The following is a 13006-nucleotide window of genomic DNA, read 5'->3' as shown; positions in this document are numbered from 1 at the left end:
ACAACATAAATAAAACAAAACAGAAGAAATTTATATGAGATTTTAATTTTTTAAATTGCTACACAGAACCTAATTTTGCTATATTTACACAAACATGTGTAAAATAGTTTTATTATATTCGCAGAAATTTACTAACAGACTTGTAAATGTTAAAATAAAGATTAATTTTAAAACAAAATTGTGAAGAAAAAAAATAATAAATGAAAGAGCACGTTGCAATAAAAGTAAGTTGATTTCCAAAAGCCAGTTCCTTTCAACGCTAAGTTCACTGAATAGTTATTAAAAAACGTAGTTTATGTTAGTAGTAATGCTATTTATTTTAGCAAAGGCTTATCTTCAACCATAAAACTATATTGTAATCTATTTGTAACGTAACATCGTACTCCGATTGTGTTACCAAGTATGTATAGTGAAGTAAACAATGCACAAAAAATAATTAACTTCATTCAATAAACGAATTTTTCTGTTCTACAATCAAATAATTCTCCATTTAAATAAATAATTCACAAAAAAATAAACACACGTTCTCTAATCCGTTGAAAAATAATGCGCAATAAATAAAAGTATCAATTTATTGAATTTATGATATGTGCTTTCAATTATATTATGGTGATTGACTGTACAAATAAAAGGGCTATGGAAATAGTGCTATATATGTTTCGCTAAATAATCTGATCACTATCTGGAATAGACGCAGCTGAAGACATTTAGTAAAGTGTTTAATATGTGAAAAAGCTCTCCTCTAATAAATACCAGATGTTTTTTTAAAAACACCTCAGAAAAGATTCTCTAACATTTAAGGTCAGTATGAATTTTTTAACTTTAATTGTTAAAAATTTAGATTAAACTAGTGTCAACATCTTATTTTATCGAAAATATTGCTTTATACATTTGAAAAGCTGATCTAGAAAAAATGAAAAGCCTCATATTATTTTGAAAAGTAATTTTTTGTTGTTGTAAATTTAGCTACCTAATTATACTAACTCGCTTAAATAATTCATGCAATTAAATATTTTTTATAATCTATCAGTCATCATGGTAATTTATATGTACATTTAGAATCCAAGTTAAGAGTAAACTAGATAAAAAAAAAAATCATGGCAAACTAATGTTTCAGTGAATAAATATTCTGTCAAAATCTAATGTATTTTTAACAGAATTCGATTATAGTAAAGAAGGGATTAAAACAAAGTAAATAAGAAACTCAATTTACCCTATATCTCAGTTAACTTAAAACGACGTTTGTGTTCCGTTAAGAATTATTCTTTAGTTTCATGTGGCGGATAAACAGGGTTTGAATTATCTCATCAATTATTCATTTTGATCGACATTGATAATGATCTGACAGAGTTTGATGATCAATTTTTTCCCCCTTTAATTGGTTATTTTTTATTTGAATGTGATTATTGTTGAATATAATCCTGAACTAAGATTCCAAAAATATATTTTAAGATTGCTGTTCTTTTCAGAACACGTCTGTCTGAACACGTTTCAGAACATTTCTAATACAAATAAGAAAGCAGTTAATAAAACCTTGAGCATTATTTTCTTGAAACAAATTTATTCGACAAAGTACATTTGTTTGCTCCCAGAGTCACAGCTTTTAGTTCAAAATCTTTCCGCAAGGGAAGCTGTAAATTTTATCCACAGTTTTATTTATTTATTTATTTTTTATGTATGAATAATTTATCACGTCATACGAAATGTGATCGTGGTTGACGTTGGAGAATTCTAAAAATTTTTTTACTGGTTTTTTCTAAAATTATTTTACTGGTTTTTCATTCATTGAACGATTTTCAAGACCGAAGAGATTTTCAGTTTTTTTCTCCTCCGATTTACAGCGTCACCTGTTGAAAACTTTTTGAACTAAAAACAAGAACTCTTGGAGGAACTTTATGCTTTTTCACATGAATTTGCTGTAATATTTATTTTTTTAACTGTTTTCTTATTAAGAATTTTTCAAAACCGTCAGTTTAATTAGTCTATTTACGTATATAGTCGATAAAGCGATTCACAACAACCTAGTACAAGTTATAAAAATACTAGCTCAGTGACGTCATAAAAAAGAAGAAAAAAAATGGAGAAATATATAGGGTTGACATGCGCTTAAAATTTTGCTTTTTTCATAAAATTATTTAAAATTTTGAAACCCTGACACGAAAACCCTAAAAAAACTTTTTAACAATACAACTTGGTGAGATAAATAATTCAGCAGTTTCAAAAAATATTATTTTACTATATATTATTATATATATACTATTATATATAATATTATATTTACTATATACTATTATATATTATTATATATGACAAAAAATATTATTTAAAATATTATTAATATTATTAAAAAATATTAATTTAATAAAGATGTAAATCTTTGAGTTTAAAAAGCTCGGTGTAAAAATTTTAAATAAATTAAATAAATTCAAGATAAAGTTCTAACAGGCCCAGGAGAGTCACATTTAGAACTTTTAAAAAATTTTAGGTAATTATTAATGAAAAAAATTTTGCATGTATGGAAATACATGCGAAAAATTAATTATGCCTGAAACTTTTTATCTGAAGCTAATCTTGTGATATTTTGTTTGGACATGATTTTGTTTGTAGAATCACCCATTTATACTTTCAGAAATAATATTTAACGATAAATAAGGTTATTCATTTCTAACAATTACATTATTTTCCCTAGTATTAAATGAAAAATGCATTTTTTAAAAATTTGGAAAGTATAAAATAAATGAGTTACCAAAAAAAAAAAAAAAAAAAAAAAAGTGTGGTTGAAAGTTTGCAACTCTTAATGTTTACTTTACTTTTTATGCATGTCTGGAACAATTGAATCAAATGTAATAATTTTCCAGATAAAAGAGTTTGCCTAAATGTAGACACATGCAAAAATATTATTTTTAATAAGTTATTTTTCATTTTTTCTATGTTATAACATAGAAAAACTTTAAATGGCATGTTCTGAATCAAATATTTTACGTCTGACAAAATCCAGACTAAAAATATCAGTTAAATTATCCCTTAACAATAAATAAAAAAAAATTCAAAAATGTATTTTTATAATTTTAAATCGCTGCACTTCTACCGATTTTATTCGAATTTTGTACTTTGAAATTTTAAAAAAAACCTTTGTTGAAATGAGACATTTTTAAAACTATACAAAGGAAACTTGCTTCACCATTTTAAGTATTTTTTTCTCGAAATTTATCTCTGAATTAACATGCGACCAGAACAAGTTTCAAATCTGAGACTATTTACGCGAAAATTGTTTCTAAAACTATTTACACAAGAAATAATAAGTAAACAAAAAATTATAATAAAAGTGTGGGGATAGTATTTATCATTAATGTCAACCTTCGTCTGCCAAAAGGTACCCCAATATAGAATCGAGTTTACATGTCTTATATGCAAGTGATTTGTAACTGTATTTTCGTAGTGGTAGACACACTACAGTACTCCCCCACCAGAACTATATCTGTGATAGAATTCGATGAACGAATACCACTAGTTGATTTATTGCAGTTTTGTGAGAAGCTGAGAGAGCTGTATTAAGATCACAGTACTTTTTGAGCCGTGGTCGCTCTTCTGTTGCCTTTGGTAGTCGAGTGTATACGTTGTGTGTGATCGAGACTGAGAAGCAACAGCGTGAGGAGGTGGATAATGTCGCAGTCACAAGTATCGAGTCAACTGTTCAATGTGGACCATCCATTGAAGTAGGCGTGTTCAGATCGAAGTAGGCGTTACTATCAAGGCAGGCGTGTTTACACCACGTCCGAAGTCACCAATGTGCCGATAGTATTTATCGTTAATGTCAACCTATGAAAAGGTAACCCGTGAAAAGGTGCCGTCTATGAAAAGGTACCCCATCATGGAATCGAGTTAACATGTCTCTTATACAAATGATTTGGAATTGTATTTTCGTAGTGGTAGACACACTACAAAAATATAATAAAAGCATAATAAAAAGAATAATAAAAGTAGAATAAACGCTTAGAGTCTGAACCTTAAGAGAACGCCATATCACGGGAGAAATTTTTCGTCGCTAATTCTCGTTCACCTCCATTACTAATTTAAAAGAAGAAAAAAAAAGAAACAAGTGAGTAGGGGAGAGTGGGGTCAATTGTAACATTTTTTACTTAACTATTTTTAACTAACAAAAATTCCAATATATTATTAGTATTAATTGAAAGACGAGTAAAGTAGACTATCCTCTACTAGAAAAAAATATATATACCTTATTTTAAAAGTTATTATTTTAGTTATTAACAATTTTTGACAGTCGTGCACTTGTTACAATTGTCCCCACTTACGGGGTCAATTGTAACAGCTCATAAATTCTACTAAAACATAGTTAATTATGCATATTATCGTAGTTGTGATATATTTTTTTATTGATCAAAACAGTAGTGATATTTTAGGAATAAAAATAATAATAAGCAGAGTCCTAAAGGGTTAAACTTTTAACTTTAAGGGGTTAAAAATTTTAATTTATGCTGTGAAAGGTGACAAATAAAATAATGCACGTGCAACATAATATAGATGATATAGGAAACTATTGGTGGTTCTTAAAGAGTTAAGTAATGGTTTGTAAACATAAGAAATGGGACCTAAGGGGTTAAACAATTGCAATTGAAATTATGAATTTTATTTTCAGCTGTTACAATCGTCCCTTTACTTATTGTTACAATCGTCCCCAAGACGCCATTTCAGCTTCATTTGTTAAAAACTATGCTAGTTAATTAACAAAACTAATCTTTTTTCTCTTGAAATGTTAATTAAGGCACCCACTTACATATTCGGTTAATAATTTTTATTTGTTTAAACAAAATTACTTTGCAACAATATAATACTCTAATACCAGAAAAAGTACTTACGTAGCGTGAAAATATCTTTTGTGATGTAACTCTTTCAAAAGTACATAAAAATGGTTGCCATCAGGGGTGTACATGTAGATTTATTAAATACACCTTGTGCGCCACCTAGGAACCAAATCTAGAACCCGACACTCGAAATTTTTGCTCTGTTACAATCGTACCCTGTTACAATTGACCCCACTCTCCCCTACTGTTGCTGAAAAAAAATTCAAAATCTCATAATGCAAAGAAATTACAGGAAGAGAAATTCTCCATAGCGCAGTCCGAAGTTATCGTCTCATAAAATTATTTTCATTATGATGTTTTTAAATTTATTTTTAGTATTCCAAACTTGATGACTTACTCTACGTTTGTCTGAACTCACTTTTTCTACACATTTGATTTTAAATTAGTTGTGGAAGTTAATAAGAATTTGCAATGAAAAGTTTCTCCCGTAGCATGGCGTCCTCTTAAGATACCACTTATGATTAAACTACAGTTACCCTTTCCTGATTATTTTGACAATCAAAATTCCAAATTAGTAAAAAAATAAGAAATAAAATAAAGGCACTCTAATTCACAGAAAAGTGAATTTAGTTCCTGATTTCCTATGATCTGTATTTATGAATCAGCTGAGGTGTGTCACTCGTACTAAATGTAACATAGTATGTCAAAAATTCTATCGTTCGATCAAAAGTATTTTCAGGAGGTATAGGGCTAAGTTAGGAAATTTTGCTGCTCCTCATTGATAGCATTTTTAGCAGTGGCTACTTTTTCAAAATTGAAAATTTTAACCAATTAAAAAAATTGCTGATATTAATAATGTAAGGTATTTCTTTTAAAATCATTTTTCAAAATAAGATAAACATTACGAGGTTCATTTGTGACACGAAGAAAAATTTCAAAGTAATTTTAGAAACATTATAAAATATTCAAAATAATTCTTGATTTTATTTTACTAAAATAAATAATATAATATACGTGATATGCATTTTCGGTGAAAAAATTGCTGATCAGATGACGACTGTCAAACAATTTTTTAATCGCCATTTGTTATATTTAGTCGCCTCATTGGCGGCAGTTAATTTTGCCCTATATTAGGAGGTAGTTTTTTTTCTCTTTGTACATATTTACACTTATATTAATTAATCTTCAACATTTCTGATAGTTGCAGTTCGTAAAACCATGTTTAAAGTAATCGCTGTGATTGCTTTAATCATCACACTGTCTTCCTCAATACCATGTACGCCAAACATATGCCAGTACGTAACATGTGAGGAACCAAACTGTACTGAAACGCAATCTGTAGTGCCCAAAGGAACGATTTGTGGATGTTGCGACATTTGTATGACTATATTGGGTAAGTTCATACCTATCACCAATACTTTATTTTACTCTTGATTAATAGAATGTAGGCAAATAGAATAATCAATTACACTTTAACATATAGTGTTGCTTAGCTCCTTATAGCAATGGATAATACAAGGGAGTTCAATTTTGTCCTAGCAAGGTTAACTGTTAAGAGTCAAGTATTTATATAGGAACCGTAACAGTTGAAAGAATTTGGGCATAGAATTCTATTTTGAATTTTAGTAACAGTAAACCAGATTGTACATTTAAAAAAATGTAATAATTTGAGAACTAAGAGTATTTTCTCGCTCCCCGCTCGCACCGACCTATGTGTTGACTTAAAATATCCTCGGTGGTAGAAGGATCATGGGTTAGAGTTCTCTTGCCGACAGGATAACCGTGGAAGGTTTTCGTGGTTTTCCTCTCCATGAAACATAAATGCGGGTTAGTTCTATCAAGAAGTCCTCCACGAAGGCAAATTTCCCCCAATACTTGATCCAGGAGTTCTCTTGTCTTCTGGATTGTGTTCAAAATTACAAGGCTATATAGTTGAGCGGTAGTAATCGTAAACCCAAATAATTAGGTCGCTTGCTCAACGACGGTTATAAAATAAAATAAATTTGCTTTTTTTTCTTCTGTTCGCCATTTGTATTTTCATTTCCCTCAAAGCTGAAAATTAAGCGTTCCGCAGTGGACTGATAAGATGCGGCTCCCAACAGATAAACAAAGTCAAGCTTCACTGGCTGCAGTCAGTGTGCAGGTGGGCAACCACTTCGATCAGCTTGCAAAGGAATCGAGGTTGTGCGGCATTGATCATTGTTAACCTTGTAAAACGAATTCCGCATCCGGCTTGCACCAACCACAGTGCTGACCTAAAATATCCTCAGTGGTAGACGGATCATGGTTTAGAGTGCATTTGCCGTCAGGCTAGCCGTCGGAGGTTCTGGTGGTTCTCCCCTCCGTGTAACGCAAAAGCGGGTTAGTTAACTCAAAAAGCCCTCCCCGAAGGCAAATTTCCCCCCAATACTTGATCCAGGAGTACCCTTGTCTTCTGGATCGGGTTCAAAATGACAAGGCTACGGAGTTGAACATTGGTAGTCTTTAAACAATAAATTAGGTCGGCTGTTCAACGACGGGTATAAAATAAAATAAACGTGGGGAAACGGCGAGATTCTCTGAAACCATTGCAACGGAGAAGAATAAAGTGTAAAAATCGTGTATCCTTAGGACGCCTATTCCATTTACAAAGAGTTTAAAAAATGTGTTTTTGTACAGTTTATGAAAAAAAAAATACACTCTGAATAGTTTTGAATTTAACGATTGGGCATTTTTCGGTTGGGGAAATTTCAGTGGTGATAGAAGTTTATCACAAAAGTGAGACAGTTTCATTTTAGATGCCACAAAATTAGAATTATTTTATCCCGTCTATTTGCAAAACGACATTTTAAACTTTAATGAACATTATTTAGAACATAACTAACTTTTAAGAGCTTTATTTGAGCCGTGGTGGCTCAAGGAGTAGAGCTCTCGCCTCCCAATGAGGTGCCCCGATCTCGATTTTTAGAGATAGCTGGTCGAAATGACGGCTCCCACTGACCATAATACTAACGTAAAATATCCTCAGTGGTAGAAGGGTCATGGGTTAGAGCCCCCTTTTTGCCAGGCTAACCGTGGGAGGTTCTCGTGGTTTTCTTCTCCATGAAACACTGATGATTGTTTGTTTCATCAAAAAAGTCCTCCACCAAGGCGAAATTTCTCTCAATACTTAATTCAAAAGTTTCCTTGTCTTCTGAATTGGGTTCAAAATGATAAGGCTACTTAGTTGAACATTGGTAGTCGTAAACTCAAAATTGGGTCGGTTATAAAATAAATTAACTTTATTTAATTAACTTTAATATTTTTACTTTACATACTTAATTTTTCTCCTTCTTAATTTTGCATTTGTTAAGTTGCTTATGACCGAGGAGATAAATGGGAAAAAGCTGCTTGCACCCTTTTAGAAAATTTACCTGAATTGTCACCAGACATTGAAATTTGATCACTCTAGCGAGTCGGAGAGTGGTGAGAATTTCAATAACTGAGACCTATTCAAATTTGAATAGTTATCAGGAATACAGCTCTCTCTAGTAGAGATTTAAGTTCTTTGTCAAAAAGTGGTCGAAATTGATTGCGAGATTTCACATATACTAAAGCTAGTTAAAAATACTCCAATTAAACATCTGGAAATAAAGTGAACAACGAAAACAATGATTTAATAATTTTTTAATTAAGCAGACTTAACTTATTTTTACTAAAAAATGAATTCTAAAAACTTATATGTTTAAATTTTTTACTATAAAAAATTTTATAGTTCAATTATGAAGAAAAACTTTTATATTAAAATTATATTTTTTAATTTTATTATTTTTTATAATTAGAATTTTTATGAAAATCAAGTAGACTTTGAGCCTTTTTATGTAGAATAGCTTAACGCGTATAGTTTATCGGCATAGTTTAAATTTTTATTTTATCTATTTATTTTCTTGAAATAGATACATTGAGCGATTATATAGTGAAAATTTTCTGTAACTTTAATAACGTGTTAACTGAAAACACATTTTAGTTTAAGTTGAACTGTAGTATCATGCAATCCGGTTCAAGAAACATGGAAACATAGTTCAAGTTGAACTATAGTATCCAGCAATCCGGTTCAAGAAGCACGGTAACGTAAAGTTGAACTATGATATCATGTATATATCCGGTTTAAGAAGCACTGTAACGTAGTTCAAGTCGAACCCCATATATCATACAACCCAGTTCAAGAAGCACGGTAACGTAGCTCGAACGCAGTACTATAGCATGGTAACGTAGTACTATAGTATCATGTAATCTGGTTCAAGAAGCACGATAACATAGTTCAAGTCGAACATAGTATCATGTAATCCGGTTCAAGAAGCACGATGATCTAGTTAAAGTTGAACTATACTATCATGTATATATCCTATTCAAGAAGCAAGGTATCATAGTTTAAGTAGAACTTATAGTATCATGTTATCCGGTTCAAGAAGCACGGTAATGTAATTTAAGTTGAACTATAGTATCCTGAAATCCGGTTTAAGAAGCAAGGTAACATAGTTCAAGTTGAATGATAGTATCATGCAATCCGATTCAAGAAGCACGATAACGGAAAGTTGAACTATGATATCATGTATATATCCGGTTTAAGACGCTCTGTAGCGTAGTTCAAGTCGAACATATTATCATACAACCCAGTTCAAGAAGCACGGTAACGTAGCTCAAACGCAGTACTATAGTATCATGTAATCCTGTTCAAGAAACACGATAACCTAGTTAAAGTTGAACTATACTATCATGTATATATCCTATTCAAGAAGCAAGGTATCATAGTTTAAGTAGAACTTATAGTATCATGTAATCCGGTTCAAGAAGCACGGTAATGTAATTTAAGTTGAACTATAGTATCCTGAAATCCGGTTTAAGAAGCAAGGTAACATAGTTCAAGTTGAATGATAGTATCATGCAATCCGATTCAAGAAGCACGATAACGGAAAGTTGAACTATGATATCATGTATATATCCGGTTTAAGACACTCTGTAGCGTAGTTCAAGTCGAACATATTATCATACAACCCAGTTCAAGAAGCACGGTAACGTAGCTCAAACGCAGTACTATAGTATCATGTAATCCTGTTCAAGAAACACGATAACCTAGTTAAAGTTGAACTATACTATCATGTATATATCCTATTCAAGAAGCAAGATATCATAGTTTAAGTTGAACTATAGTATCATGTAATCTGGTTCAAGAAGCACGGTAATGTAATTTAAGTTGAACTGTAGTATCCTGCAATCCGGCATAAGAAGCAAGGTAACATAGTTCAAGTTGAATGATAGTATCATGCAATCCGATTCAAGAAGCACGATAACGGAAAGTTGAACTATGATATCATGTATATATCCGGTTTAAGACGCTCTGTAGCGTAGTTCAAGTCGAACATATTATCATACAACCCAGTTCAAGAAGCACGGTAACGTAGCTCAAACGCAGTACTATAGTATCATGTAATCCTGTTCAAGAAACACGATAACCTAGCTAAAGTTGAACTATACTATCATGTATATATCCTATTCAAGAAGCAAGGTATCATAGTTTAAGTAAAACTTATAGTATCATGTTATCCGGTTCAAGAAGCACGGTAATGTAATTTAAGTTGAACTGTAGTATCCTGCAATCCGGCATAAGAAGCAAGGTAACATAGTTCAAGTTGAATGATAGTATCATGCAATCCGATTCAAGAAACACGGAAACACAGTTTAAATTGGTATCGTATTAAGATTTCAGCACAATAACTATGGTTCAACGACAATATTAACATTTCTATCAATGTAGATTAAAACGTAATCTTATATATATTTCCTTTCAGAGGAGGGAGATGATTGCGATCCTTTGGTGCCCCTTATGGATCAAGAAATGTGTGGCAAGAAATTAGAATGTAGTGGGATCGATAAAAAATGTCGCCGAATCAAAGATTTATAATTGAAGATATTTCTGTACAGAAATAACTTGAAAAAGAAAAAGATTCTTAAAAACAAATGACTCTTTTTCTTTGTGTGAATTATATTGTTAAAAGACGATGAATTTACTTTTTCCTTGTTAACTAGTTTTAATTATTTAATTCAGTACTTATTTTCTTCGCATGGTTAAAGCAGATTTAAGAATTTTTTTTAAGACATCCAAAAATGCAAGCATGTGGATTTAACAATTTTAGAGCTGGTTATTTAAGATTTATTCGAAAACTTATCCCTGTGAATTTAAGATCTAATAAGAGTCGTAATTTTAAATTTATTAAGGATGGCCATAGATATTAATTCAAATGAATAAACGACGTAGACAGATGGTTTTTCAAACTAACCCGAAGTAGAAAGTGCCAAAATTAGTCAAATAGGTGTCGTCGTAGATTATGAAGTGTTAAACTAATTTTTAAAAAATGACATTGCACTAATGGAGGTTTACGATAGCTTAAAATATTCAAGGATTATAAGAATAAAAGTGTGGAAACATATAATAAAAGTCTAGCCTAAAATTATGATTGGGTTTCCTTAAAATATTTTATGCTGAAGGGTATACGACCTTTAAAAATCGAGTGATAATTGCTAAAATACATAACTCAGATAGTTAAAAAGCCCGACTAGCATGCACGATGGTTGACAGGACTTAAGCGGCACTCTTCTAATGTTGTCGTGGCCCCCAAGTTCACCAGATCACATACCATATGGACATAACTTAATTGCAGGATGACCAAAGAAGCATTTGCCGAACTTTAGCGTACTCTTTGTAAATAGAATGGACGAACCAAGGTAACATGATTTTCGCATTTTTCTTCCCTCCGTTACCTTGATTTCGGATAATCTTGCTCCCCCCCCCCAAATTTAAATTTAACCTCGTACTGAAACGTACTGTGGTGAGAAAAAAATTTTACGCTTTGTAAAAATTTTTACGAATTTTATACGTTGTCTGTTTGTAAATAAACAGTCTTTTGAAACTCGATGGATTATTTAGGTTAAATCTGTATTATATATGAATACACGTGTGAAGATAAATTTTCCAATAACTTGACATATTCAATTGATTTGTATCTCTATTGATTATTGTTTGATTACTTTTTATGTAGAATACCAAAAATTATTTAATGAAAAAGAGTTTTTTAAAGCCGTTATAGATTGAAACAAATTTTATTCATTAAAAATCTTTAAAAATAACTCAAAAATTCAGTCCGTACAACTAACTAACTTACCAGGTTTATCAGCAAGATGTCATTATGAAATCCTAACTTAGATGATTTTCTAATTTCAAATAACGCTACGGTTGTCAACAAGAATTTCAATTTTTCTTTTCATTGAAAAACAAAAGAACTACTTGACAAACATATTAAACAATTTTCAAAATACATTACAAAAATAACATCAAAATCTTTAGCCTGTTTAATAAAAATGAAAGTATTCTATAGTTGGAAAAAAGAAAAATAATAAACTTTTTTCGACATAAAGTACTAAAAAATAATAGTTACTATGACAAAACAATTTTTATAGGAATCACAACCCAAATGAAGCTCTGACAAAAATACTATTATTCAATCTTTTTAAATATGAATATAATTTTATTTTATAAATTCTTATACGTTATTACCGGAGAAGGATCATATCAGTTATTTCGCTATTTTAATTCTTTCTCCTTGGCACAGATTACAGTTCGAGATACGAGTTAAATAATTCTGGCACTAGCAAGTAAAACATTACTTTAGCAATTATAATCTTAGATTGATTTAAATTCTTTTTAGCATTAATAAAAAATAGCATCAGCCTTGGTTTTCTCTTTCTTCATGTTTAATTTAGAAAAGATGAAAGTTAAAAAGAAAAAGAAGAAGAAAAAAACTGATCATGAATCGACCACTCAGTAGTATATTATAGTCGGGGCCTCCCTGGCCGAGCGGTATCGCCGGTCCAAACGCTCTGTTAAGCGTGGAGGTAGCGGGTTCGAATCCCGCCGTAACCCTGGATATATTCTTTGTGATGTCTTTCTCTGAATTGTTCTATCTGTATTTTCTACTTGACAATGACTTATAAGCCTATATTGAGCACACAAGTCAGCAAATGTATGTAATTTCAATAAATCAAATCAATATATTATAGTACCAATAATATGTATAAAATGTATTTGATGATAAAGAGAACTTGGTGCATTATTTGAGAACAAGAAAATTATATTGAATTTGACAGGCTTTTCATTATACATAACAGCA

The 13006-nt window shown here is 30.9% G+C and overlaps 1 long non-coding RNA gene across 1 annotated transcript; it reads left to right on the top strand.

Moving 5' to 3' along the window:
- Positions 1 to 649: 649 nt before the first annotated feature.
- LOC147816681 (uncharacterized) lies at positions 650 to 10800 on the top strand. The gene is made up of 3 exons (XR_015428735.1): positions 650 to 801; positions 6025 to 6216; positions 10631 to 10800. It is a non-coding gene; the product is annotated as an uncharacterized LOC147816681 (long non-coding RNA).
- Positions 10801 to 13006: the final 2206 nt, after the last annotated feature.

This window comes from Parasteatoda tepidariorum, chromosome 1, assembly GCF_982258835.1.
Source record: "Parasteatoda tepidariorum strain Cologne lab strain chromosome 1, Ptep-v5.0, whole genome shotgun sequence".
In the NCBI taxonomy this organism is placed as follows: Eukaryota; Metazoa; Arthropoda; class Arachnida; order Araneae; family Theridiidae; genus Parasteatoda; species Parasteatoda tepidariorum.
The sequence above is the reverse complement of the archived record's forward strand: the minus strand, read 5'-3'. Positions and strand labels throughout refer to the sequence as shown.